At 40.4% G+C, this 23,143-nt stretch overlaps 1 long non-coding RNA gene across 3 annotated transcripts; it reads right to left on the reverse strand.

Moving 5' to 3' along the window:
* Positions 1–1,073: 1,073 nt before the first annotated feature.
* LOC107320264 lies at positions 1,074–21,106 on the reverse strand. Of its 3 annotated transcripts, XR_001558204.2 has the most exons (4): positions 20,900–21,106; positions 17,655–17,719; positions 9,279–9,462; positions 1,074–1,196 (listed from the first exon to the last, which is right to left on the reverse strand). It is a non-coding gene; the product is annotated as an uncharacterized LOC107320264 (long non-coding RNA). The 3 variants fall into 3 exon arrangements; XR_001558205.2 differs by lacking the exon at positions 1,074–1,196 and having other exon boundaries at positions 9,053–9,462; positions 17,643–17,719; positions 20,900–21,098; XR_001558203.2 differs by lacking the exon at positions 1,074–1,196 and having other exon boundaries at positions 9,053–9,462; positions 20,900–21,096.
* Between the last annotated feature and the right edge of the window lie 2,037 nt (positions 21,107–23,143).

Below are 23,143 nucleotides of genomic sequence, written 5' to 3' on the forward strand. Positions count from 1 at the left end.
CACACTAAGCCAAAGCCTCCTTTGTCCTACAGTCCATCTGGCATGGTGAAATAGAAAATGATGGTAGGAACTGTAGGCATCCCAGGGTGCTGATGCCCCTGTGGCCAGCAGAGCTTAAGCTGGAACTAACTCTCTCTCTTGGTGGTACTGAAGCTGCTGTGCTGCAAGTGGTGGTATCTCCCAGGTACATGCAGTGGCAAATCCCAGGTACAGCCAGCCCCACTCCCCCTGGCACACTCATCCCATTAAAACCCATGGCACGCTTTGCTAAAGTAAATGGCTCTAGCCTGAGTAATCCTGTTCCAATTTCAATTTGCATAATTGCCTTCTGCTTTCATATCTCCTGCAGTTCCTTTCAGGTAAAGGCTTCTTGCCTTCTTATCCAAGATAGTTGCTTAATGCTAGTTTGCTTTAAGACAGCAACCATATAGTCCCCTCAAGCTAGCTGCATTTCCAAGGGTGGGTGCACATGTTCCAATGCACTTTAGAAAATTAACATATTTTGGAGAGGAAGTATTACAAACTTGCTATCAACACGCACAGCAATAAATCTGGGGTAACATCTATTCCACATGCCTAAGGATGTTCATAGCGCAATTCAGAGGTGCAATTACAGCTCTTCTCCAGAGTTTTAATTTTGCTGTCTTTGCAATTGGTAGCTGTGGCACCCTAGATGTGAATATAGGTTGTGAATATCTGCTTGGGTCAGCAGCAGGAACCCACAGGGGGAACCCACAGGGCCATGAGTTTGTTAGTGGCACCTGGTTTAGGCAGGGATGTCTGTACACCTGACAAGACTTGAGAAGGAATGAGAAACAGAATTGTTTGCAGCAAACGATTTTGAACGTTCCTCATTGTCTGGCGTGATCCTCACACCTGACACTTGTAGGTTTGCAACAAACAAGAGCAGCGCTTTGAAAAGCTAATGATCAAATTTGCACTGAGGGCAGGGCAAGCAAAGACACGTTTGGTGTGTTGGTCTGGGAAAACTCACAAGAGACAAATAGAAAGGACTTTCAAATAATGCCCTTCCTTTAGAGAAAAAATAACAACAACAATAAAAAAGATGCCTGTGAGGATAAACAATCCGTTGAGTGCAAGTTTTATTCCTCCTTGGCGTTTGCCAGCATTTGGTTCTTGCTTTGCACTCCACCTGGTTGTGCTGTTGACCGTGAAGCCCCAGCCTGCAAGGTTATCTGGAAAACAGGAAATAGCTTGTGACTAATACCATCTCCATGTGCCGTGAGTCAGAAATCTTGGCGACAGAAAAAAAAAGGATTTTTAAAAAAGAAAGAAAAAAGGAAAGGAGACAAGTTTCCTTGGCCAGAGAAAGTAAAAGAAAGGAAATGAATTCCCCCCTTAGAGCTTTGTCTGAGGCTGTTGAATGTCAAAGGCAGGTGTCACATGGCTGGCACAAGAAGCCACAGATGAAATTTGGAGCTCTATGATAATCTATTGCTTCTGGTTCAGCTGATTTGACTAATTCTGATGTAAGAAGTACCTCAACCTGCTGATTTCATCCTTCTTCAGAACATGTTTCTTGGCAGCAGTGTTAGCGTGAGGCTTTGTTCACCTAAGATCTCTCCAGGAGAGAAAAAAAAAGCAGAAAGAAAAAAGAAATGTACTCTCTTTCAAGTCCTTCTCGCTCTAATTTGGATTCAGGCTTTATGTCTGCCATCTCTAGCCTTGCAATTCACTTATTTTCCTTCTTTTTTACAAGATGTTTTACAAGACTAGAGCTTTGCATTTGCCGTGAAGGGAGACTTACATTTTTGGCACTCCCAGTTTTGTTTTTCTATGCATCTCTCTGGATTATAAGGTAAAACTCAGTAGCATAACACTGTCCAAGGGAGGACACATAGCCCATAGCACTGTCAAATGGGAAAACACATTGTGAGCCGCAGTTCTGGATTCATCTAGGGCAAAACCACTGTTTTGCAATATACCTGCCCTAAATTTAATGTGCAACTGGGCATTACCAAAATCCTCTCCACAACATGCTTTTAAGCCCTATTCCTAGTCATATCGTATGCTAGATCTAGTAAACAGGACTGCATAAAGCCATTTATTAGCGGAGTCCAGCGACACTTCTGTGCTGGTGAAATCTGTCTCCTAGCTGACGGCATGGCTGCTAAAACGCTGCAGCTAGAAGAGAGGAGAGCAGAGGTTCCCCCCCCCTCCCCCCCCCAGGTCTCCCAGGTTTCTTCCACAGTTTTGCCAACGATGTGCTGTGACTTAAATTAAATCAATTAACTTCTCTGTGCGTCAGCAGAGCAGGACATATATTTACTGAGGAGGGGGAGTTGAAGACTCCTTCAGCAGCCTTGTAAAGTGCCATAAAAACCCAAGGCAGAAGCAGCAGTGAAATGCAAAGAGCACAGTATTAGAGGGAGCAACTCACTACACAGCGTGCAGAAAGATGTGTGGGCTGATAGCATAGCTGTGATGTGAGAGCCCTTATTTTAGCCTGCTCTCCATCCCAATCTCCAAAAGGAGTGAGATATACACATCTTTTCTGCCTCATGCAGGGCTATGGGAAGGCACAAGGAAAACCAGTGGCAGCCCTTTGCCTTTGGCTGTGCAAGGCCAGAGCACACTCTAAGACTCTGAGAAAGATAAGTCAGGAAGAAAGGAAGAGAGGTGGAACATCTCAGAGGGTTTGAAAAACCCAGATAGTTCCAGCACCACTATTAAAGTCCAGATGCCTAATTAACCCATGCTTATATATGGCTTTCTCAAACGCAACTGTAGTGGCACAAAAACTTAGGACTTCGAAGAGCTCGTTACTCTTGTGCTTGTGTGATTCTTGGTGTTGACTCCAAGAATCCAAGGTTCATGATTTCTGAAATTCACTTTAATGTATATTTGACAGACACTTTGCCTGTTGGGTAATTTTTGATGCAATCAGGTTGGAGCTGCCCTTGTACCCAGGATGTTGCCAGAAGAAAAGAGCTACACCCCTGCTAATGACTCTAGAGGAAAAACCCACAGTTGCTACATACTGTGTGTGAGCAGAGTTTGAATCTGTCCAGCACTACAGCTAAAAGAGTTTCAAATCCTGGCAACTTTATGAAGGAAAGGAACATTATGAGGGCACGGGCAGAGCTCTTCTCAGATCCTCCCATGAGCAGCAACAGACTTCAGTGTTAAGAAGAGTAGATGAAGGTGAGGATATGGGACACCTAGAGAAAGATCATTTCTTTTGCTCAGGTGATCCTTGGGAGAGTGTCTCACACATCTGTATTTCTCATTTGTCTTGGCGAGCCCATTGTAGGAGCACAGTGCTATGACATATGACCTCAGATTATCTCACTTCTTGAATGCAGGAAATGCCAGAAGAAGACTAGACCTTGCATTCTCACCATCCAAGGAATGACTCATACTCACAGAGAGAAAACTGGGTTTATCTGGATGCTTAGGAACCGCAATGCACAATCAACATAGAAATGAGAGGTCTGACCTACCTACCCCATAAGCCCACTGAAATCAGTTAAGTTAAAAATATGAAATTAAGATGAGGCTTGAAGTAATGAATCTAATGTACTTAGACCTAACCCACCCCTAGACTTTTAACACAGGAGATTTTCCTGCTCCAGAAAACTTTAGGTTTCTTATCATTGCTGTCAAGGAACTACTCAGGCTTGCAGAAGAAATCTTTAGAAGTTCCTGTTTATCATAAACCCTTCTTCATTGCTTCTGTAGAGGGGGAAAAGCCCATTGTTGAATATCCTTAGGGCAAAAAGCATTTACTTTATTGAAGAAAAAAAAAAGAGTACTTAATTAAAAGTACAGAAACCTATTTAAAAGAATATACTTTGTAAACTTTACAGCACTTCGAAATATATATATATATATATATTATTATAGATGTAAGAATTTGGAAGAATTTGCTGTATTTTTGCCACTTGTTTACTTATAAGAATTAGATCAAGACATTCTTCACACAAGACACAGTCACAGAGGCTCAAGCCACACACTCGGTGAAATCCAAATCACTCTAAAGTCAGTGGGAAATTTGCCATTGAAAGTCAACAGTTTTAGTAAGCCAGCCAACCAGAAAACCCCAGATCTAAATGGCTCAATGTATTTAGCTCTGTCAATATGTTCAACTCTAGACTTGGTTGGAAAATGCTTTATTGTGCCATGGAAACTTATAATGAGAGAAGTGGAGGGAGGGAGAGTACTTGTTGTTGCCAGCTCCATTTCTGATGGAAAGGTTTTCTCCTGCATGGTGAAGGGATAGAGAAGACTCAGTCAGGGAGCTGGCAGAGTCAGGCATGGTAATTTGGTCATGCCAAATAAGACTTCCAGAAATTTTCTGAACTGTGTAGGGAGCTAAAAAAAATAAAGCAAAAGTTAGGCAGGAGATGCACAATCTAAAAGGAGCGTTCCGGAGTGGGAGAAAAAGAAATGTAAGATCTTACTGTAAACAAAAAATACTTCCTGGATATAAGCAATGGTTTTCATTCGAGAAATTGCCAAACCCTTGGCCAAAAAGAGAGAAGTGAGAAAAACATGAAAGTATCTGAAAATAGGAAAGCAAAAAAAACCAAAACCCCAAATACAACCAACTTTCAGCAATGAGGGATGAGGAAGAAACCCAGAAGATGAGAAAGTCTTTAGTAAGGATTAATGCAAATAAGCATACACAGGGGATACTTTAAACTCAAATGGAAAATACTCCACATGCCTTTCTATTGAAATCCCACATATTCCTGTAGAAAACTAGTTACCAACAAAAAGAGCCAGCTGCAGTTTTAAAAAGCTTGCTCTCCATATTGTTAGGGTGGGACATGCTTCCTATTTGCCTAACTTTTAGCTCGCTGGCCAAAGTAGAATGGGAAAAGCAGAGTTTCCTTTTGGCCCAGTTTTCCTTGAAGCCTGGGAGCTGAATTCCACTTCTGACTTTGAATCATTGAGACTTGCTGTTGGAATACAGTCAAGTCACATCCCTCACCTCCCTGCGATTCAAGAAGCCTGGCTTTTAAGGAAAAAAAATATGCAGAAACAGCCTATAAAGGCAGGCTCTGGATCTAAGATGAGTTGCTGTGGATAAACAGATTAAAAGTGTGGAAGTCTGTACAGCAGAATTCACAGAGGAACACAGTGCAGTCTCTCCAGTCAGCCAGAACATGTGTCCCCTTCTTGTATTTTTGGAGATATTTTAGCTGTCTTGTGAGACAAACTTGGTTCACAAACTACGGTAATGGAGAAGATGTATTAACGTATCCAACTGCAAGCCTGGAACCAGCTAATTAGCTAAATGGGTCTAGTGTCTGGTTGTAAACTGGGTAGATGCTTCTCCCACCTGGTAAATTCTTTGCATAATAGAGGAAATAAAACCCATTCTTTTTATGAACTTGTAATTAACTAATGTAAATGGGATTCCAATAGGCTCGTTATACACCGTCAGTTTGGCAGTGGTGCTTAATGCAGCTGGCCTGACCCTGACCTGTTAAGTGACAGAGCAAGACACATCCCTGTTAGCTTCAGTTTCTCCACTGTAAAATATGGACAGTGATACATTTTCACTTTGCTTGTGATAAGCTGTGCACGACTTTACCAACTAGTGCTTGCAACACCATTTGAGTACCTTGGATGAACAGTGTTAGAGGGGGTCGCGAGTCACATTTGGCCCTATCCCATTACTGTGTTCTCTGGAAGCCTTTCAGCACACTGGCGCAGAGTGGCAATCACCTCACATTTGCCTGGCACCTCCAGGGTGTCCTTCAACTAGGAGCCATGCAGTGCCCATTGAACAACTCATCTCTGTCGAGGGATGGAGAATCCTTGTGCATTTGTATGTGTCTTTATTTAATGAAGTAATTATGCGTGCTAACGACATTCTTCGAGAAACATCCTATCTAAAGTTTCCCACCATTCTTGCACTGGTAGTTTTCCCCCTTCCCTCCTCCTTTCCCTTATTAATTTATGAAGCAGCTAATTATGATCCCTCCAGGCTAAATAACTGTGCAGTTAGAGATGCACTAGATGAGTGGGTATGGCAAGGCAATGCAAAGCATTTTTCTCTTCGCCTATTACATGTATTGTTTTAGGTAATTAACATCCACTTTGTAGTGGCAACACAGACGCCTTGCTGTCTGTACAGCTTCTTGGCTCAGATCCTTTCAAATACTCCCTGGTACACTCCTTGCAAAACCATGTGAAGTGTTATATAATTCTCTAGGTTGAAAGGCAATTGTGTACATCCAGGTTATTAAAGGGATCTATATATATGTACAAAGCTAACTTTTCAGGCCTTATCCAAGGTATCCTAGGCTTATGGTCAGTTCAAATGACGAAAAACATTCAATAAAACCTTGGGAAGCTTGCTCCCTTCCTCTTTTGCCTGTCCCTTCAGTAGTCTCAAATTTATACCTAGGAATACTTAGGAAAATATTAACACAAGTGTTACATGTTTCAGGTCAACAGCATGCTCAGCTCTGGACAGTAAGAAAACCAAATTCAGTCCTCATCTGTAAGACATTTCTTCTCCTAAAAACATAGGCACATATGAACTAGCCCAAACTTAAAGATTTAGCAGCAGGGGCACCTTTGTGTTCTTGTAACTGCTCCTACTAACCTTCATTTAGTGTGCTGGAAGAAGAGAACATGGTGGATTAGTGAAGTGGAAAAGACATGAAGCCTAGGGACAGGTAAAAAATGTGCTAAGCTGTGAAGACAGGGCCTGACAAGGTCAGGATAAAGACAACTATGGAAGCATTAAGAAGTCTAACTATACTGTTACCAGTGAACGCTCAGGTACATTGGAATAAACAGTACTTAGGACAGGAACAATTTGTGGGCTCCTAGTAAATAAGTTTATTATTATTATGATCAGTGGAGTTTGTGTACCTCTTTTGCACTTACAGACTTTTCACAGTCCGCTGCCTGGGACAATCAGTGCTGTCTCTAAGCTGAGTGAATACCCAGAAGTGCAATAAAAGGCCACACTGAAAGAAGGTCTCTTGCTCCTTTGTGTTTGCACAAACTTTCATTCTGCTGCTGTTTCATATCTGCTCAGAAAGCTAGTAGTTCCTCTTGACTTAAATCTGCTTTTATGAGTTAGTGAATTGAGGTAGAGACCAAAACTCAGGCCCAGAAAGGTTTTACTAAGAGGACCAAACACAATCTTTTTTTGAACTTCCTTTTCCCTTCCAATCAGTGTCAATGTGGTTGTTCGTAAAGTCAAGAATCAGATAGGGATGTTTAGAGTGTGGGCTGGTGCTCTGCAACTTCAGTTGCACAAGTCTGCTCATGGCTGCTGACCTGCAGCACACACAGTATTTGAGCTTGAGCAGGGCTATCCAGTTCCAGCACAAGGTGCCAGCAGAGCCAACCAGGCTCACACAAGTGGAGGATCTTGCCCAGCAAGTAGAAGGACAAACAACACTGAGTCAGGTCAGAAACATCAGTCCCACTCCTAGATGGGACTTGAAAGTGGCTCTCTGATGCTCTCCATCCTTGCACAACATCTTCCTCTCCGGTTTGTCACCAGGGCATGAACTTTGTGTTTTGATTTGGATGAAAAAAATGCTCATCAGCATTTTTCAGACTTGTGAGTATCATTTGCTACTCATCTTTGCAAGATAGAGATCCATCCCCTCCCAGCAGATATGAAATTATTAATTGCTGCTGTAAATCAGCAGAGTGTGCTGTAAGCCAGCCGTGACAAATATCCTGGGGAGCAGCTATGCAAACAAGATGGTTGATAAAAACAGAGGAAGAAATACATGTCAAGATGTGGAATGGAAAGATAAGTTGTTGGGGTTCTTTTTGTAAAAAAAAAAAGAAATACAGTACTTGATGGGCAACCTCAATGCAAGCATTTATAACCTTTCTTTTTCACTTTTGTTAGTGTAAATTGGAAATGCACTTGGTGAAAGTTTTTCCAAAGACAGAAGATGGATCGGGGGAAGGTATGAAAATATGATATAATGAGCAGCCCCCGGGTAAAGTGTGTGTGTATAGGCGGGGAAACTCTAAGAAGGCCAGAACATGAAGACAGTATAAACTTTTCAAGTCAAAATGTATCAGGTTGGGCAAGGTGGAATAAAAGGTTTCCAGAAAGACAATTGGAAATGGAGTGTGCTGGTAACCAAGTGAGAATGAAGAAGAAAGGTGTAATGCAAGTGAGGATACTGAGGAATGTCTGGAGGAATGGATTTTTGGTATGATTAGACAAGGAGGACGTGCAAGATGCAGCTGTGGTTTACAGGTTCCTGCAGGGCAGTGGGAGAACTTTATAGGTCACTCCAAAAGTCATGGCTCCTGTTTATTTCCATGGGAACGACTACCAGCGCAAAGCACACAACAGAACTATTTGATAGAGCAAAGTCTCACCTAGAAAAAAAAAATTTTTTTTTCAACATAGTCACCCCTATTATGCATTTTTGCCAGTGATACGGCAATGAAATGCAATGGAATATTGGTGGGAAGATTCAACCTCTATTGCCATCCCACCAACATCCACTTCTGACATCATTGCCAACATCATAAAATAGGAGGCGTTACTTATGGAGCATCACTCATACAGTGGAAAAACCAACATAGCTGCAGTCCATGCAGTGTTGCTGTAGCCAGGGCTATTAATAGTTATTCTCATTCATGAGCTTCAAATTCACTAACAAATTATTTTAGAAAAATATAATATCCTCTCCATCTGTTTTCCAGCTTCTTTACCAAAATTCTAATTTAAGACATTAACTAAAATGGAAAAAGATTTTCCTTTCATTAACTTTGAGTGTATCCAATTTGTGTTTCATGTGTTTCCATTATTTTTTTCTTCCTGAAGGGTTTGTTTTTCTGAAGCACAATGGAAACACCACACTTATTTCCTTTCTTGTTTTTTCTTTTTGAAACCATTTCTGAGACTTAAGAAAGTGTACCTACATTTTATGAACCTGTCAATGACTCTGGCCACCTTCCAGGTCCCCTGGGGCAGGTATAAGGTAAGCAGTGGTACCTAGAAGAGGTACCATTATGATCTAGGACTACTCAGACCTTAATTTTATTTCTTAGCACTGACAGTAAATACAGAGCACTCAAAAGCTCTCAGAAATGGATGCACCAGTTGCACGTTTATCTTTTTTAAAGAAACGTTTGTAGTTGTTTTTCTTAGAAGTATCTAGTTCAAAATGGACATTTAGCAGCTTTTCATAAACACACTTTGTCCTGCTAATGATATACATGAAAGTGCTTTTCTGCACGTTTGATGTTCTGAGAGCTCTTGGTTTGGCAGGCGCCAACTCTGGTTTGAGATATCTCTAGCCACTAACAGCTGGAGGCAGAAAGCAAATCCCGGGGAAGAATCACCACGTGCTTGTCCTCTTCACATGCTCAGCCCTTAATATCTGCTGCTGGCCATGGTTGGAGACAGGCTTCTGGTCTAGGCAAACCTCTGGCTTCACCCAGCACAGCTGTGCTTGTGTTATCACTGCCATCCATTGCCCAGATCAACTACTGAAAAAACAGTGCAAAACAAAAGAATCATAAGTGTTGGGCGATTATAACTTACAGAAGGCACTCATGTTTCTCTGCCAGTTGCAAGTAATGCAGCCCTCCCAGTGCCATGCCTATAAAAGCAAAAGTGTTGTACATTCCCTAGACTCTCTCACAGATTAAAATTAATACTTTGAGGCGTTATGTAAAAAGCTCAGTGACTCTTTTCTGGAAGATGAATAATAGCTTGGCACAAAGAAAACAGACAATAATTGCCAAATCAAATCAACATGCATAGGTCACTTTGAAAGTAACGACTCCTATTTATTTCCATGGAAACTACAACAGATAGGAAGAGCACAACAGCACTACTTGATAGAGAAATTCTCAGCTACAAAACAGTGTTTTTCAACATAATCACCACCATTAGCTGTGCATTTTTGCCAGTAATGAATAAGAGCCTGCATGCCATGCTTGTAAAAATCTGCACCAGTGGAGGTGACCCACTGTCACCACTGCTGAAATGCACCATCCACCACTTCACTGTGCTCACATCCACTGTTCAGTCTCCATAAATGTTAAGCAAGCATCAATGAATGTCAGTGGGTGCCATTTTTTTCTGCATGGAGGAATTCATCTCCACACTTTTGCTTCATACACACTTCCATTTCAGACACCATGATGTCAGACATAAATGACATGAGGTCCCTCAGCTGCAATCTTTCACACAGCAACAAAATGTACCAGAATATTGATGGGAAGGTTCAACCTCCACTGCCATCCACCAATATCTGCTTCTGACATCACGGGCCAACAGAATAAAATAGGAGGCATTACTTTTGGAGCAGCCCTTGAAATGTTAACCAACACACAGAGTAAATTATACTGTTCTAGTCTGTTCTATAAAAGCTATTCCTGTTTTACAAGAAAGCAGACACAACTCAATTGGCTGCATTTTTCCTGTATATTCTGAAATTTCATTTTATTTACTAATGTAAATACATCCCCTTTCCAGACTCGGGCAATCAGTCTGACATACATGTTGATGGAGGAGCAGCACCACCTCTTTGCAGTGGACTATGATTTATGCAAAAAGCTTGCTTGGTGGGAAAATGAAGCTTTGTAGGTTTACATTTCATGTATTTGTTCTTTGCATGTTATGAATAACTGCTGTTTCCTTGAACTAACTTACTTATTACTATAGAATATATTTTCCTAAAGGCCAAATCTGCTGCTATTGTCATTGTACCATTAACGTTAATGTGTCCTGAAGTCAATGAAACTATATAAACTTAGGCAGAGAGTTCCTCCAAAAACAGAAAGGAAAATAAGATAGCAACCTTTCATTTTGAAGCTCCTTTCGCTGCTTCTTTCATATGGAGGATGGTTTTGCTCATGACAAGGCAGTTGTGATCATGGAGCTGATAGGCATATCCATGTACCATTCTGTGAAGTGCCAGCTGAAAGCCATTTTTGTAGTATTGGCATTCGCCTAGCACAGAAACTGCAATATGTCTGAGATTAACTGGCTTTGGCAAGAACCTCTTGCTGAAATTATTTACAGTAAGGGAGCTGTACTGTAGTCACGCTGATGGTGTTCAGATTGGATCATTCTTCATAGCTCTAATGTCCTGCATTTCAGATGCATTGCTAAACCTGGTGTGACACCACTGAAACCCTCTTGGGTGTTTTGGAACTTGTCTCCCTGTGCATTATTGCCAATATAATAAAGGCGATATTTTCTCAAGGCATGCGATGTGTTCACACTTGATTTATTGCATCCATATTATGCAGTTCCAAAGACTAAACCTCCTCTTGAGCTGTGCTGAGCACATGCTGCAGCTACCACCAAGTCTGCAGAAACCCATAGGAACTTAGCTACTTAGGGTTTTCAAAGTTTCACCTTCAAAGTTATTCAGACCCAATTTCCATATCCATCTCTATGAACTACCTCAGAAACTTCATATTCTCCACAGATTTGCAAGAATTTTGTCAGATCTAGGGAAAGTTTCCATGTTGCAGCACAGTTTTTCAGTTGAATGGAATCTATGTGGCAATATAGGGGGGCTTCATAATGAAAATTCTTCCAAGGCTGTGCTGTAGGACACAACCAGGAGGTTAGTCCCACCTATTTCCTCATCCTCACACACATACACCGGCAGCTCCTTGTAAAACGTGGCATAAGCCTCCTCCAAGCTCACACAGAGAACATGCTGGACAAAACAGCTTTTTATCTAAGCTCTGTGGGCCACGTACGTGAAATAAAGTTGCCAAACACAAATTAATGTGTAATTATTTTTCTTGCCTGAATCACTTTCTTTCATGTGTCATAACATGCAGAGTAAATAGCACCACACCTTTTTACTTTAATTGTGGTAATCTGATCTCTCAGCCACAAGAAAGCCTTCCCTAATGCCTTCTTTAGAATGGACTTTCAAGGCAAAGTGAGAGCAGTAACTGTAATAATCACCTCTACTTTTCTTTTGCTGTCAAAAGACAGGGGGGTTGTTAAACTAATCAAGAACCAGGACCACACTGCAAAAAATAAGTGCCCTAAAAGACAAGTGGAGGTAAGTGTTTGGCAGGTAATTTAAGGTAATGGTGGGATTTAAAATCCTTATTTGCGTGGTGACTAACTTATTAATGTGGTAAACATAAGACTCAACAGTTTTATAGCAATACCATAATGGGAAATATACCATTTATCTGCTAGAATTGTCTCAGAGTTTTGAAGAACATAAGTAGCAGAACGTGTTGTCTTGGTTTGATCATCAAGAATCTTCTGACCCCAAGTATCATTAAGACAAATAGAATTTCAGTAGCCAGATTTGGCCTATATCGTGTGTTGGGTCCTTGGAAAAGAAAGGAGATAGGGATTTACTCTGGAGCAGAAACTTCTTTCCTTTTGTCCTTATTTCACACCACCTTCATTCTCCAATTAGCCGTAGTTCTGAAATAACATCCAAACCTGATCTTATGAGAAAATTAAGTCAAGCAGAACACCAAGAAGAGTTCCCTATCCAGTAGCTAATACCTGTTGAAGTGATAGAAAATCTTCCCAGTGATGCTGGTGTGTGCTGAATTAGGTTCCAGATACTTACAGAGGTCTTAGGGGAGACTTCAGCAATGGTTATATGAGTCAGTGCAGTCCTGACCAAGCACAGTGGAGGACCTTGCCCAGGACAGCATTCAAGCTTTCATAGTGCAAGAGCAAAAGACCCTGCTGGCCTCCTCTGTTAGCTCCAGTAAAATCATTTCCTTCTGCTGAGGTAGAAGGCAGTAGGGACAAGTAATCTGAGATAGTGGGCAATCATCCATCATTTGTGGCTAAGCAAAGTAGCATGAGTCACCTCACGTTCTGGTGGCAAAGAGTAGAAACCTTAGACACTGGCTGGGGTGCCCAAGTAGATAACACAGGAGGGGAGAAGGGAGTAAGATGATGCAATACATATACACTCTTCAGTACACAGGAAAAATCATTCATGCTTTTCAGTTAGCAGTGTCGTTTAACATGGTTATTTCTAGTACAACTTAAAACTTCAAGTCACATCAGCATCTTCCTATACTAAACATAGGAGAAAGTCCCTCTCACATGGCTGTTGCATCATGTGAAGTGCTTTTAGTATCATCCTAGGGCCCATGGTATCCTGGTATCCCCCACATGATAGAAACGCAAAAAGGTCATAGATAGAGATTACAGTCCTTCCTCTGTATTCCTCCACTGTGTAATAGAGACACTGAGGTTTTTCTTTGCAGATCACAGAGATCTGGCAGAAACTTTGGCCATCCTTATATGTGTTGGCTGCCCTGTACTCCTGGTAGCTCCTTGGTAGATGTGTTCTGCCAGAGGTTTGAGCTGGCCTTCCACTTAGGTAAGAGTCTAATTACATACTTGCTGCTTTTGCTAGGTTTGTTGCTAACTAGTCACGCTAAAAGCTCTGCAAGCCATCACACGCTAATTCAAGTTAGTCTCTTGACATGTGTCTAGTGTTATTTGTTCCCAGAATCCAAGCAGCAGCTCATTATCTTTTCCATATGCACTACACTTCCCCAGAAGAAGGCAATGCCCAGCAGTTATAGAATTGAAAATTTTGCTGGGGAAAGTTCTGGAAAACCATGTCTTTTCACAACTCAGTACACCATGCCTAGAACCATGTACACTGATCTATCCTACAGTATACCTGGGGGTAAGCTATTTAATTGGTTAAGCATCAGTTCATTTATCTTTATATAATTTCTGCACCAACAACATCGTTGAAGTCACGAAGATCTTAGAAATATCTTATCAAACTCTTTTGATGTCAGATTTACCCAGCTTAGCAAGTGGTTTAACCAAACATCCTCACCACCCAATGCCAAAACATCCTCCTCACAGTCTAAACAAATTCTGCTAGCACAAATTAAAAACATGACAAGGCCTTCTTTCCTGAATGGCAAAATAAGAGTGTTCTTCTCTACTAGAGGCATTAGACTTAGCATGCTGCTGCTGTTTCTGCTGAAGATCCCTCTATTAAAGATTAGACTTCTTCCTCTATCAGTCAGCAAAAGATCTCAAATTGTCAATAGTCCCTATAGTAGATGACACTGTCTGTGTTTTTTTGTACTCTACTGACAGTCAGGAAGGAGAAAAAGAAGGGAAAAAAGAAAATGTTCTGTATTACCCAAGATAAGGATCCTTACTCTTGCAGTCCCAGGAAGGAATTAGCATTAGCAGGCTTTGTGCAAGAGATGCAAGATGATAGTCATTCAGTTTGTATTCTGAGAACTTCACTGCTTATATAACGTGCTTGGCAAATACAACTGGTTGTTTCTATCTACCCTCCTCCCCCCGAAAAAATGATCAGACAATGTTGCAACAGGTCATATTTTATAGAATTTAAAATGGTAATATTAGATGACTACAGATGGAGCTAATGCAATCCCAAACGCCACTGTGCTGGGTCTGGCTACTACAGTGTTTCTTTCCGCTTTACGTGTGTAAAATCCATAAAGCTGCACCCAGTGTGGGATGTTTTATAACAAGTGTCGCTTTCATCTAAACTAATCAAAGCCATTAGTTTACAGGAATCACAGTATCTGGAGAGATGCCTCCAGCCTTTATGTGAGAACAACCTGTTGTAGATTCAAACAGGATGGACGCCTCATATAAACGTTTAAGCAAATAAAAAAACTGCAAGGAAAACAAAAGGAGTTATAAACTACTACCACCCAGAGGGCAGGTGTAACTTTCACAAGGAAATTTTGTGCAGCTTATTTACACGCTCTGCTGTGTATGGGGAAGGGTTGAGCTATTGAGCAAAAGTATTTAACTCAGAACAAGTACATTTTCTGACCAGAAAAGAAAGCCAGAGTCAACTCCATATGTCCAACCTGATGCTTTGTTTCAGATCCATCTCTAAGATCAACAGTAGCAACAAGAACCAGAGAAATAAACAACAAAGTGAAATAGAGAAGCACAAACAATATGCAGTACCTAGATATGAAAAAGATTCTTGCTAAAGGGCACTCACAATATTTCTATTATATGCCTATGACCTTCTCGATTAGGGCACTTGTATTTTTACTTTAAATTGAATATGTATCAAATATATATATATATAATGTGTCTAAAATATATGGAATAATTTAAAATAGAGAAATATTTCTATCATCTTCATCCAGTTCAGGTGATTGAGATGCACATGCTTCCTCTGTATTATTCAAAGCCAGTGAAAATTTTGCCTTTATTGAAAATCTCTTGTATAAATGATACTGTTAGTTAAAAGCTGAGTGGCCCGGTATTTGAGGTATTTTACCCCACCTGAAATAATCTACTGATTGAGACTGCTGATCCCAGATAGGGACAGGTAGAGCCCTATCACCACTATTCTTGTGGCTGTGCATGTGATGGCGATGAAATGTTGTTTTAGCCTGCATGTATTGGCCAGAATTCACAAGAATTAGACATATTTCAGAGATCTGAAGTGATGTCTCCAGATGGTTTTTGCTATGCTCTACACCTTACTCTGCCTGGTGTTCCTGGACTTCCAAGGCTACCAGAACTGTTGGAGAATGACAGTTTTGGTATCACACTACTCAAGGTTCTTCCGTACAACTGTATACTATGGAGAGGATATTGTTTCTACATACAGACGACTTCCTTATGTGAATAAGGAGGAATTAGATCTTCCCTTTCTCTGACAAGAAATGGTGAGGGAATGAAAAAGTGTCCCCACCCATTACCAAATTCCTCTCTCACTTCCTAGGAACCTGAAACCATTTTCCAGAAGTCCTCTTCACAGCTGCCAAATCTCATTGATGTTTCTGTTGGGTAAGGATTTACTGCAAGCTGAAGACAGGCTCCTACCAGAGTTTTTTCCACCCCACCCTTCCATCACATATATACATAACAAGGCAGTTATTCATGGTCTGAGCACAAGATGAGATGGAAACTCTTGAAGCTGTAGATGGGATTTAGACAGACTGGGGAATGTGGCAACTTTAAAAAAAGTTGGCCAAGAGCTTAGGAGATAGATAAACATCTTGCAGAAATTGTTCTGCTGCCTGTTGTTCTGGTGGCTTATTTTTAGATTGGTGTGGTACAGGATGCATTCTGCCATCCCAGTATCCTCTAAAGTTGGAAGATGAGTTCTGCAGGGCAGAACACTGGCTATTACTATTATATATATATACTATTATATTATACTATATATTATTATTATACTAAATTTGAGCACTTCTACATCACATAGGAACAGGAAGATCTTAAAGTATTAGACAAAAATGAAATGAAGTGAGAGAACACTTTTGATCTGCTCCTTCCTCTTTGCTCTTCCCCAGATTTCAACCTCTCTATTGGCAAGGATACTGTTTCCTTAAGGAACCACTCTGGAGTCAGTTCCTTCTGTTAAGTAGGATAATGATAGGACCTCCTAATGATAGGACCTCTGTGATGAATACATTACTAAGTAATTAAATAAATTCAATGCTGCTCTCTCCTTCAGAGTTTTAAAGATGAGATACTAATAACCAGAGAAAGATGGACATTGACTAGAAAGTTTTTATCATTTATGTACTGTGTTCTTTGTGAGTCTTATGGAAGAAGTTGTTTATTTTAAAAACCATATAAATGAAGAAATGAAATTACAGTTCTGGGATGGGGAAGGCATTTTCTTCAAAAGAAAGAGACAAGAAGGTTTTAAGACTTGGAGTTCTAGCAGATTATTAGTTCTTGTTATTAGACTCCTGTTTCTAAGAGGTTATGCTGAGCTCTTGTTCTGACATTTTATCTTTACCTCAGTATGTGGGAATCTTTGACAGATGTCTACTGCTCCTATATTCACACATTCATAGATGTCAGTATCTCTGGTATAACTCAATAGCTTGATCAAGTACCAATAGAGTTCTACCCACTGATCTCAGCCCAAGTTCTGTCACCATCAGCAATACTAAGATGTCACAGGAAAAGGACAGGAAATCCCACATAGCTCAATGCGTTTTCATAATAAAATTATTGTTTCCTTTAGAGATAGATACCAACTTGTTAACCATTATAGTGAAAAAGGCAAAGTGTCACAGTGAATCTAAACTTAAGCAGGACAGTAAGGAAGATCCAGCAACCTGCATGGAAATTAAGGTCTTCCCTTAGCTCATTGACATAAAGCCAATATTTAGCTGTGTGCCTCCCATACCTGTACCTTTATAGATAAAGGATAAGGCTGATTCATGCTGGTCAGCTAACCCATCAGGACATACATCTGGGATTTCTCAACACTGTGGGTCAGGAAGGTATGCAAGTAGTGTCTCCACTCTGTCAGTGGAGTAGATACACAGCCCAAAGGCAACACTATGCAGTGCCCAACTAATTTGTCTTAAACACATCATCAGACTCCCACACTTTAAGTTCAGTACTGGTTTTTCATTAGTGGTACCTGAGATTGCTCAAATCTTATTCAAAGACATATATTTAGAAGGAAAAAAACAACCAAAAAACAAAAAACAGATCAAGCAGTCTTTCATTTCATGTTTGCTTCAACTCATTGGTCTCACTGGTGAGCCAGAGATATCCCCTTTCAAAGAGGAGCAAGATTACTTCATTTATGCTTGCCCTTTTCTTATTCCTTCCCTTAGGTATCTGCTGTCAGGGGCAGGATGCTGAGCTAAAAAGCTCCTTGGCCTGACCCTGTGTAGTTGACCTTTCTTAAGCCTGTTTATTACTTCACCTCTTTGCTGACCTCAGCTGGGGGTAAGTGGATCTTGTAGTAGGTTGACAGAAGTTCCTGCATAGGTTCCAAGAAGTCTAAGAAAAGAAGATAGATAGGTGTGTTAATTTATTTTTGATACTTCTGGGTGGAGCCCTCCTACTCATGGCAAGCTGCCATTGGATCACAAACATACTGTACTCTTGCTTCAGAGCCACCTTTCCCTTCCCCCAGGTTTGGCTTGATATGATTCCCATTGCAAATGTCTTTGAAAATGTTCAAACTGTCATTGGTAGATGGAAAAGTAGATGCACAGCGTGTGACCCCTTTGTGAAGAAACTGTCTCTCCGCTACAACACACACTCAGATCTTGTTATTATTCTCTGTGGTGGTGCCTTTTTGTTTCTTTTTTTGGAAGTCATCCCTACAGACTAGTTGTGATTAAATGTCTGATGTTTAAAGCTTCCATGAGCCTTTAAAGTCCTGTTTTGCAATTTGGGCTTTAGGCCTGGGAGGTCCACAGTTCAAATCTCAGCACATTCCTCACTGCTGTTTTTAATTATGATTTGATATGGACATTATTGCTGCAGGGATCTCTCTCACACTTCAGAACACACAGTTTACTAAAAGTCAAGAGACGCCAATCAAATTGGGGCCTAGTTCAAAAGAACAAGGCCTGTAGCGGCTTCATTTTCTGCCTATAGAAGTATTTGGTTGATGTTTGGATGTGACATACTTAGGGGAGGAAAAATGAAAAAAAAAAAATAAGGGTTAGCCTAAAAACAAAAGCTTCTCAGTGGGGTGAGACATACTTAGTCCTGGATCACCTAGGGATGTATCTGTCAAATGCAGTAGTCTGCCTCTCCTTGTCCCTCTTTCTCATCTAACTGTAACGTAAGACTGCATCATTACACCTTCCTTTCTATAAGGCCTGCAGATTGAAACAGGAACTAGTAAAATGATGGAAGAGAAAATAAGCTGCCTTGTTTAAATTTTGTGAGATTAAACGATTCCTAGTTTGACATATTCTCAGTTCATTTCCCCAGCTCTGAAAATAAATTTTGTAGTCTAAGTCCTGCTTCGAGCATTATCTCTCCCAGAAGCTGATAAATGAAACAGAGGTACTAGAAGAGCAGAGCTCTCAACAGACAAGTGACCATCTCCAACCTTAGGCTTATACCAGGCCTGCTAAGCCTTAATCCTGGCTGGTTTGCAGTTGTTTTCCTAAATCTCAAGATGGCTTGCACATCTCCTTCCAAGTACCCTCTGATTTTAATACATAACACTGAACAAGTGGAAAAGGTGTCTTGATTTCACACCCTCTTTTCTGCTTAGTTTTGGTTTTCTTGGGAGTGGTTCTGAGACATCCCAGCTGAGAAAGAAAGTCCTTTTCACCAACGCATGCTGTCGGGTTGCTGATGACTTTGGCTGTAAGGCAGCTTTGATCAGGACCTCTACACTGGGTTAGTGTAACCACAGACACTTTAGTAAAACTGCTTTTTATTATGTAAACTATACCCATGGCTGCCCTGAATTAAAACAATTTTCAGATGGGAGTCTTTCTATGAAGGGACCATTTCATTTCACTTTGCTTCTTTTCTGGTTTCCTGCATTGAAAAAAACAGAGAGCCTGTACCATGGAAATTGCTTCAAATATTGCATATTCATTTTATGATCTGCTACTGGATTGGTCTGGATCAGCATATTTTGCATCCATCAGGAAGCAAGATTTTTATTTATCAAGCTTTCATTTAATTTTGTGGCTAGAAATAACAAGAAAGGGGAGAAAGGGAACAAAATCTGTATTTTATAGTGGCCTGTCTTGAAATACATAGTGATCTTCAGGAGTTGGTTTTGTAAAATGAAAGAATGAGATTGTACCCTGTATCTAATACTGATGTTATGAAGAGAAAATACTCAGGGTAGGCAGACAATGAGCACAATGAAGGGGTAGTTAGACTAGACTGCTCTGATTTTATTTAGTGTTAAGGTCAACTGGCCAGACAGTGGGAGAAACATTTTAGCATCATTATACAAACACTATATAAATAGCTGGATTTGCATGCTGTGGGATTACTCCTTGCAATTTCAACAGTACGTTTGCTTTCAGTTATCTTCACCTCTACATAAGGGAAAGTAAAAGCTGTCAGGGATGTCAAAATCCAATCTGGCCTCTTTCTTTACAAAAGGTATTTCAAAATCTGTTTTAGAGCTTTCAGGCCTAGAGATTGTTCTCATATTTGTTTATTTGTTCCTCCTGTTTAGCATTCTAATTGAGGATGGTGTGGGTTTTTTATCACGGCATGGCATTTAAATTATTAGAAACATTCTGTTTTCTCCTTGAGGATGGAAAGGTAAGATTTAGGTTCCCAGCTTTCTGAAGTTCCTGTAATACCTATGTAGGTATCATACTCCACACCTATACCAATACATGTGGAGTAGCTCTCATTTGCTTCACTCTTTTCTATTTTTTTATGGCGTTTATTTCTCTTGCTGTGTTACTGTCAGCTACTTTAACATCATAAACCAGAAATAAAACCAGAAGTACACAGGACTGTGAGCTGCATAAATGTGCTAATTCTGCTTTATAGAGAGTCATCTATGACTGTGTAAAGATATACACACAGCTGACTGCAAACTTCAGGACCTGAGACACAAGGAAGTTTTCTTACTTGCATTCTCCAGAAGTTTTAGCAGTGATGGATCATCATCGTAAATGGTGTTTCAGTGTGCATTCTAACATGACAAACTCTTTATTTGAAGGTTAGACTGAACTGTAGCCTAAGACTCTGGAAACTGCACACAGAGTTATGGTATCATGTTTTGTCAGTGGTTGAAACACTAATAGGTGGGCACACGTTATCCCAGGGACTCTCATTCTGGAATGAGATCACCTGCCATACACAAAGATTTTTTTTTGCTTGAGATTCTCCACTCTCCTCACTTACACTGCGCATTGCAATTGTGCCAGCTTTATAAAGCTTGTCTTAATAGTCCTTCCAGCCACCTCAACAGCAAAATCAGAACAAAAAAAGAGATACCTGACTTCAGTTAATTCCATTTTCTCTTCTAGTTTCTTATCCTTCTGTTCTAAGTTATGATGTAAGCCATGATAAAAACACTTACATACTATCAAGGTATCTGTGCTCAGAATCAAGAGAATACTGTCATACTTTGCCAGTTTGCCAGCAAGATTTGCCAGACTTTCCAGGCTTCCAGCCTCAGATGTCATCATATTAGCAAAGAGGAAATATCAGACATTGGAGAAATGTACTTACAGGAATTCAAGTATCCTTGTTTCTCAGCCAGCTTGTTGTTTTTATGAATGCTGATTTAGTTGCACCCAGCTACTGAAGCAAGTAATAGGCTGGGCATGCCATGACTTCCCACAGCCACATGGATACAGTTTTACTTCCCCACATGCACTTGAACAGTTGTTCAACAGTTCCAGCCAAAGTATGGGGTTTTGTGATGTCACTAAGGGTGTGTTACTTGCTGTTCTTTCTGTAACTAAAGCTTCTGAGGGATTTCTATGGTCATTTATTTGTTTTTAAGGAAAATGTAATTTGCAGGTTAAGAAAGAGTGCAGGGGGTCAGGTCTCCTGGGTGTATTCTTCTCGGCTCAGTTACCAACTTCTCTATGAGTTATGAGTGCGATAGGAATTGCATTTAATGACTGCATATAGAGTCCTTTGAGAACTTGGATGAAGCAGGTTATTGATATGCAAAATATTCTTTTGAAGAAGAGTATTTCCTCATACTTTCAGGCATGAGTAATAAAAACATGAGAGAAGATGACGAAATTCTGGTCCTGCACTGCCAGCTCCAAATGCTCTTCAAGCTGCGCTGGTAAAATTTCACACTCCTCGCGTGACCATTCCTAGGGGACCAAGCAGCACAGAAGCAGGATGTGCAGTTGTCCTTATATCTACTGCAGCTTTCTGCCCCACTCAGGTGTCAGAGTTCTCAACACAGTTGGTATTTCCACCCATCACCCTTTCCTCACTATGAATTAGACTGTAAATCCACCACACATACCTCAGGGCAAAATCTCTGTGTCAACAGAACACCTTTGCACAACACCAGAAAATCATTTCCAAGGCCACTGATGTCAAGATGGGGAAACAGAAACCTAAAGAGTTATTCATGGTCACGGTTGGATGTGTGCATCAGACAGAAGAGCTGACAAGAAGAGCTATTGATGCTACTATGCCATTACCAACAATGAGTAGATAAAACACATGATAAGCAGTGAATGTCAATCCGCTTTTTCTTTTTTTAACCATATTTTCTCAAAATCCATCAGAAGTCCTCTTTCTCTTAAGTTGATTGCTGGCAGCGCTATTCCCTTTTGACACTATACTAGCATCTATTTTAACGTATCAACTATGCTATGAAAGATATGTCATGCAGGCCTGTTCCCTGCATTTTTTTTCCAGTCATAAAAAGATGTTACATATTCTCAGAAAACTAAATAAGTGTGATCCTTTCCTGCAGATGTCTTAAAAAATTTACAAGCCTGCTGTGGTTTTCATCCCATGTCCTAGTGCTTATGTAGCTCTGGTGTACAAATTAATACAGCAGAAGGAAAAAAAATGTATCATTGAAAGATAAGTGACAACATTAGAACCTAGGGAAAATATTCAGATCTGAGTGAAAAAAAAAACACCAAACAACTGAAGCATGAAATGAAGCAAAATAACACAGCTGATTTTTATAACTTTGTTTATATATTCTGTGTGTATAGTAAAGAAAAGGTTTCCTGGAATTGTGGGGTAGTTTATTTGACTCAGAGCTATAGTGCTGGCCTAGTCACAGTAGGCATGTGTTTTCCATACATGAGCTCTTTTTATGATTAAATGTATTGAACATGTGTAAAAGGAGCATGGCAACATGAAGCATCTGAAGTTCAGATTATTAAGTAAGTGGTTGCTGGACAGGAATTCACTTTTACCGAGTGTGTTTTAGGTGAGGACAGGAGGAAACAAAGCCATCCAGAGACATGAGTGATGAGAACCCAGGGCCATCTTGAGGCTCCCCAGCCAGGGGGAGTACTGAGTTTTTCTGCACTTGGGATGAGGAGTGGAGTTCACACTGATGATTCACAGTTTCTGCCAGGAGATGGGGAGCTGAGAAAGCACCCACACAAAGTCAGGGCAAGTTAAGAGGAAAAAAAGGATCCAAAATAATTATATATTTTTTTAATTTCTCCTTCTTCGTAGGACATTTTAATGAACTTCATTTTTCCACATTCACATTTATGAAAGCATTAAAATCCCATCCATTCATAGGAAATCCCATGTAGCCTGTCTGTATTGTGCTGTCTAAAAATTTCTAGGTGACAACAACAAGATTTACAACAAAATGCCGACACCAAAAATGTTGCCTGAGAAAGAAGTAAAGTCTTGCTAAGGTCCTCATACACTGTAGTCTGTTAGATAATTTCTATTTCAACTTGGGTTTTATTTTGACAGTTGTCACATGAGCTGCTTAGCACCTTTACCACAAAGCAAGGATTAACC

The sequence above is a fragment of the Coturnix japonica genome, chromosome 13 (genome assembly GCF_001577835.2).
Source record: "Coturnix japonica isolate 7356 chromosome 13, Coturnix japonica 2.1, whole genome shotgun sequence".
NCBI classification, from domain to species: domain Eukaryota; kingdom Metazoa; phylum Chordata; class Aves; order Galliformes; family Phasianidae; genus Coturnix; species Coturnix japonica.